At 38.0% G+C, this 5,037-nt stretch overlaps 1 protein-coding gene across 10 annotated transcripts in view; it reads right to left on the bottom strand.

Annotated features, from left to right (window-relative positions):
* LOC107691417 (disks large-associated protein 1-like) overlaps window positions 1–5,037 on the bottom strand; it is a 141,686-nt gene that overhangs the window by 65,107 nt on the left and 71,542 nt on the right. Inside the window, exons 1-2 of one of the 10 annotated variants that reach the window (XM_016489998.1) lie at window positions 2,742–2,752; window positions 302–307 (exon numbers count right to left, since the gene is read on the bottom strand). The exons of the other annotated variants lie outside the window; for them this stretch is intronic. The gene's annotated coding sequence lies outside the window, so the exon portion shown is untranslated. Of the gene's footprint in view, window positions 1–301; window positions 308–2,741; window positions 2,753–5,037 lie in introns of those variants that run through there. 10 annotated transcript variants of the gene reach the window in all.

The raw sequence follows: 5,037 nt of genomic DNA, 5'->3' as shown, positions 1-5,037 counted from the left end.
ATTTTTATTATTATTTTATGTTTTTGTTTGAAATAAACAGAGAACATCCATCCTTTGGTAAGAGTAGTAGTCACAATTTCAACCTGTAGCCGACTTATTTGGGGGATATCAAATTCATAAATTAGTTTCCACAAAGAACCCAATTGTTCACTTTTAAGACGTTACTGCTGTGATTAGTAATTAATTGGTTATTCTTTATTAACTGGTCATAGTTCGCAAGTAGTTCTCAATGAGAATATTTTTATTTAATAATTATCAAATATCTAATAAGTAACTACCTTTGTCCTAAATGTGCTACTACTTACTGCTTAGTTAATCTTGCTTCTCTATTAGTTAATAATATTAAGTTAAGTGTTAATGTAGTACTACCTATTACTTCCTGCATAGCTACTTGTTAACAATGGACCATTATTCTAAAGTGTTACCGAACAGTTCACCCATTAAATTAAATTGCTCAAACCTGTATTGTTTCAAACCCTCATGATTTTCCTTTTACCGTGGAACACAAGGGAATGTTTAGTAGTTTTGTCCATGTTGCTTTTTTCCATACTAATAAAGTACTTAGGGAATGGGCTGTCAGCTAAATAAATTAAAAAAAAAGATTTACTGAAAAACGTCCATATATTCCATTTATTCAGATTTAGAGATATATACACACTATTGTTTGGGGTAAGATATTTTCATGTTTTTGAAAGAAGTCTTTTATGCTCAACAAGGCAGCATTTATTTGATCAAAAATACAGTAAAATAGTAATTTGTGAAATATTATTACAATTGAAATATTTTCTATTTCAGTATATTTTAAAATGTATTTTAATCCTTTGATGGCAAAGCTGAATATTTGAAATATAAATATTTTGTAACACTATAAATGTTTTTACTGTCACTTCTGATCAATTTACTTTACAGTTGCATAAAATTATTCATTTCTTACTAAAAACAAAACCTTACTGACAAACCTGGTTTGAATATGCACAAATGGTGGGGTGGGGGCTGTTCCTGGCAAAGGATGTAAGATGTGTTTCCTCACTGCTCTGTGAGAAAGTGATCTATTTATTTATTTTTCTGCTATTTTTCACAGTTAGGTATAACTACTTTAAACAAGTTGAGAAACTAGTTCATTAACAATAGCAGGTTCACGCATATCGCCTGTGTAACTCACTAATATGTCGTCATCTCAAGCAAAAACGGACGCGGGCAATCGCGGTCGCAGCAAAACCGCACACTCATCGGAGGATGCTGACGTGATTTCAGGGAGTATTAGTTCCACTGAGAATTCATCTGCAAACAGCTCCCCTCCAGGGCATGCTGGAGTCGGTCAAAAATTATATATGCACGAAAATTGATTCCTTATCAACCGATTTACGTGCAGAGATTGCCACAGATAGACAGGAAGTCAAAGACTGGCCGGGGCCCATACAGCAGAAAGTGGAATCTAACGCTGACACTATCAGAGATTTGGAACGCTCAGCATCCGACCACAGTGATCGCATAACCGAATTAGAATCCACAATTTAAACGCTTCAAAAACAGGTGGGACAGTTGGATGCCAAATGTGAAGATCTGTAAGGAAGATCCAGAAGGAACAATATTTGACTTATCGGATTACCGGAGGGAGTTGAGGGTTCGCATCCAGCTGATTTTGTTGCTCAGCTTCTGCAGTTTACTACATCTCCACAAGAAACCTCTGCTAGACCGGGCACATCGCACACTTCGTGAGAGGTCAAGGAAGGGAGAGCCCCCTCATCCCCTTGTTATCAGGGTGCACTACTTTTTTAAACCCGCAATGAGATCCTACGTCGCGCTGCGCAGCTGTCTCCTCTGATTCACCGGCATCAAATTTGGCCTTCTGTTTCCTGCTGTGTTGCGGATCACTCTTCCTAATGGAACTGTACACAAGTTCGAGGACCCAGCCGAGGCATCGGACTTCATAAAAAAAACTGTTTTGCCTACAAACGCATGAGGTAAACAATCTAGTCAGTGCGGCTTGAAGCATTTGGTTAATGCAAACTGACAGAATATGACTGTTGTCATCTGGCTGTCTGCTTTATGTTATTTCTAATTAAACATATTTAGTTTACTATTATATAACCTAAGTTCTCATATGTTTATGTGTCCAGGTTATTGTGGACAAAGTTTTATCTTTTGTGTATATTCCACTGTGCTCTTTCTTTATTCATTGCCACTTTATCGCAGGCAGCAAAGTTAATTGTAGTTGTCTGAGTGTTAAAAAGGGATATGGATGTGTCTCATTTGGGGAGATGCTTTTGCCAGGATGGGTGGGGGGTGGATACTTTTCTGCTGTTTGCAGGGTTGCCTTTTTTTTTTGTCTTGGTCTCTGCAATATTTGTCAGTTACACAGGGAAGTTCATGATTTCAATTATTCCAAATTTGACCTATATTGGATATGACAACCTAGAACAACTCATAAGTTTGGTGGGAGGAGTTTCACACTCGTTAGTTGGAATTGCAATGGAGTGAATGGACCAGTTAAACGAAGCAAGATATTACATCATCTCCAACATCTAGGGGCTTACATTGTTTACCTTCAAGAAACCGAGAAACCAGGGTAAAGCCAGGGGTGCCGCTATTCCTATATACAAGTCTGTGCCCTTTGTGTGCTCTGATGTCATTGCAGACTCTAATGGGAGATTTGTCATTGTCTCAGGTAAAATCAGTAACTTTCCAATACTTCTTGTTAATGTCTATGCACCAAACTTGGATGATGATTTTTTTTAGACATTTATTTTCTATACTTCCTGATTTTTCTTCGCATCATATCATTATGGGAGGTGATTTTAATTATTGGATTGATCCTAAACTTCGTCAGTTCCTCTGCTAGACATAATACACCCTCAAAGTCTGCACATGTGATTCTGTCTTTTATGGAAGAGTTTAATGTATTAGATCCGTGGCGTTTTTTCAACCCAAGAATACTCACTCTTTTCTCAGGTACATAACACTTTTACTCGAATCGACTTTTCTCTGATAGACAACAGGCTAATCTCTTCTGTTGAGTCATGCTCATACAATGCTATCGTTGTTTCAGACCATGCACCAGTTAGTATGAAAATTTGTATTAAGGAGCTTGATGGCACACGTAGTCTTTGGCGTTTAAATACTCGCATTCTGTCAGATGAACATTTTGTGGAATTGGTATACAATCAAATAGATGTTTTTTTATTAACAAACAAGACCCCAGGAGTTTCAGCTTCCCTTCTCTGGGAAACCATGAAGGTGTATTTAAGGGGGGAGATACTGCATATAAGGAAAAAATGAGGAAACAAAAACTATCTGAGATTGTTCAGAAAATTGCTCAGATAGATAATAAATATGCAGCCTCTTCATGCCCGAATACATACAAGGAGCGTCTCGCTCTACAGGCAGAATTTGACATTCTTTCTTCAAGTTATGCAGAGAATTTAATGCTTAGATCCAGATACAAGTATTATGAAGAGGGTGAAAATGCAAGTAAGCTGCTGGCCCATCAATTACGACAGGACTCATCCTCTCATTTCTCAGATTCAAACTCCAGCAGGAGTGACAACAAACCCCCAGCTAATTAATGATAATTTTAAAGAACATTTTATTTCCCTATATACATCCGAAGGAGTTGATAATCCCCTTGTTTTTGATGCTTTTTTTTTAGTGAGCTGACCATACCCACTGCTGACTCTGCTGATCAGTTAGAGGAACCCATTACTATAGAAGAGCTCACTCGGGCTATCAAGTTGATGCAATGTGGTAAATGTCCAGTAAACCCAATAGAGTTTTATAAAACATTTTTTAATAAATTGGCCACCATTATGATTGACATGTACTTTGAATCATTTGATTCACTTAGGCTCCCTCCAACACTTAACCAGGCCTCTATTTCTTTAATTTTAAAGACAAATAAAGACCCTTTAAATTGTGCCTCCTACCGCCCGGTCAGTCTTCTTAATATTGACTTTAAACTCTTATCAAAACTGCTGGCATTACGTCTGGAGTCCATTTTACCATCCATAATTTCCCCGGACAAGACTGGGTTTATTAAAAATAGGCACTCCTTAGAACACTGTTTAACATTGTATACAATCCCTCTTCCTCTGTTGTCCCAGAAGCTATAATTTCATTAGACGCAGAGAAAGCTTTTGACCGGGTGGAGTGGAAATATCTGTTTTATACATTAGAGACATTTGGTTTTGGTGAGAAATTTAATTCATGGTTGAAGTTACTTTATTCTGCCCCCCAAGCTTCTGTCAGGACCAATAACACTCGCTCAGGATCCTTTTCCCTCCACCGGTGTACTCGCCAGGGATGCCCCCTGAGTCCAATTCTCTTTGCCATTGCTATTGAGCCCCTCTCTATTGCATTGTGGTCTGACTCTATATTGGGCATAAAAAGAATGGGCACAGAACAAAAGGTGTCATTGTATGCAGATGATCTTCTCCTTTACATTTCAGATTTGGGCAGGTCAATACCCGTAGCTCTGAATACTTTAAAGTCATTTGGGCTGATCTCTGGTTATAAGTTAAATCTGAGCAAGAGTGAGAATTTTCCACTTAACTCTGCAGCTAAAAGCTACCCGTTACATAACTTTTCATTTAGGATTGCACAGCATAGATTTACGTACCTTGGAGTCTGCATCACGGATACATTTAAAGACCTCTTTAAATTTAACTTTGCTACCTTGCTACTCCAAATAGAAAAAGATTTTGAGCACTGGTCACTGCTTCCCCTGTCTCTGCCAGGGAGAATTAATTCGGTTAAAATGAATATTCTCCCAAAATGTTCTTATTACTTTCAATCCATCCCCATTTTTTTTACTAAACACTTTTTCCGCAAAGTCGATACCCTGATTCTAAGAATCATCTGGAATAAATAAGTCCCCAAAATTACATTCCTTCAGAGACCCAAAATACTTGGGGGTAGGGCTGCACGATTAATCGCATGCGATATTTAACGTGCATCTTGTCAGTAAAGACGGTTCTGTAATCAGCGGTAAATCTCCATCACCTGCGTGCTTTCACATTGAGCAGCATTAACTACACAGAG

Source organism: Sinocyclocheilus anshuiensis, unplaced genomic scaffold (genome assembly GCF_001515605.1).
Source record: "Sinocyclocheilus anshuiensis isolate Anshui unplaced genomic scaffold, SAMN03320099.WGS_v1.1 scaffold106, whole genome shotgun sequence".
Classification (NCBI taxonomy): domain Eukaryota; kingdom Metazoa; phylum Chordata; class Actinopteri; order Cypriniformes; family Cyprinidae; genus Sinocyclocheilus; species Sinocyclocheilus anshuiensis.
This window is presented reverse-complemented; position numbering and strand designations above follow the sequence as displayed.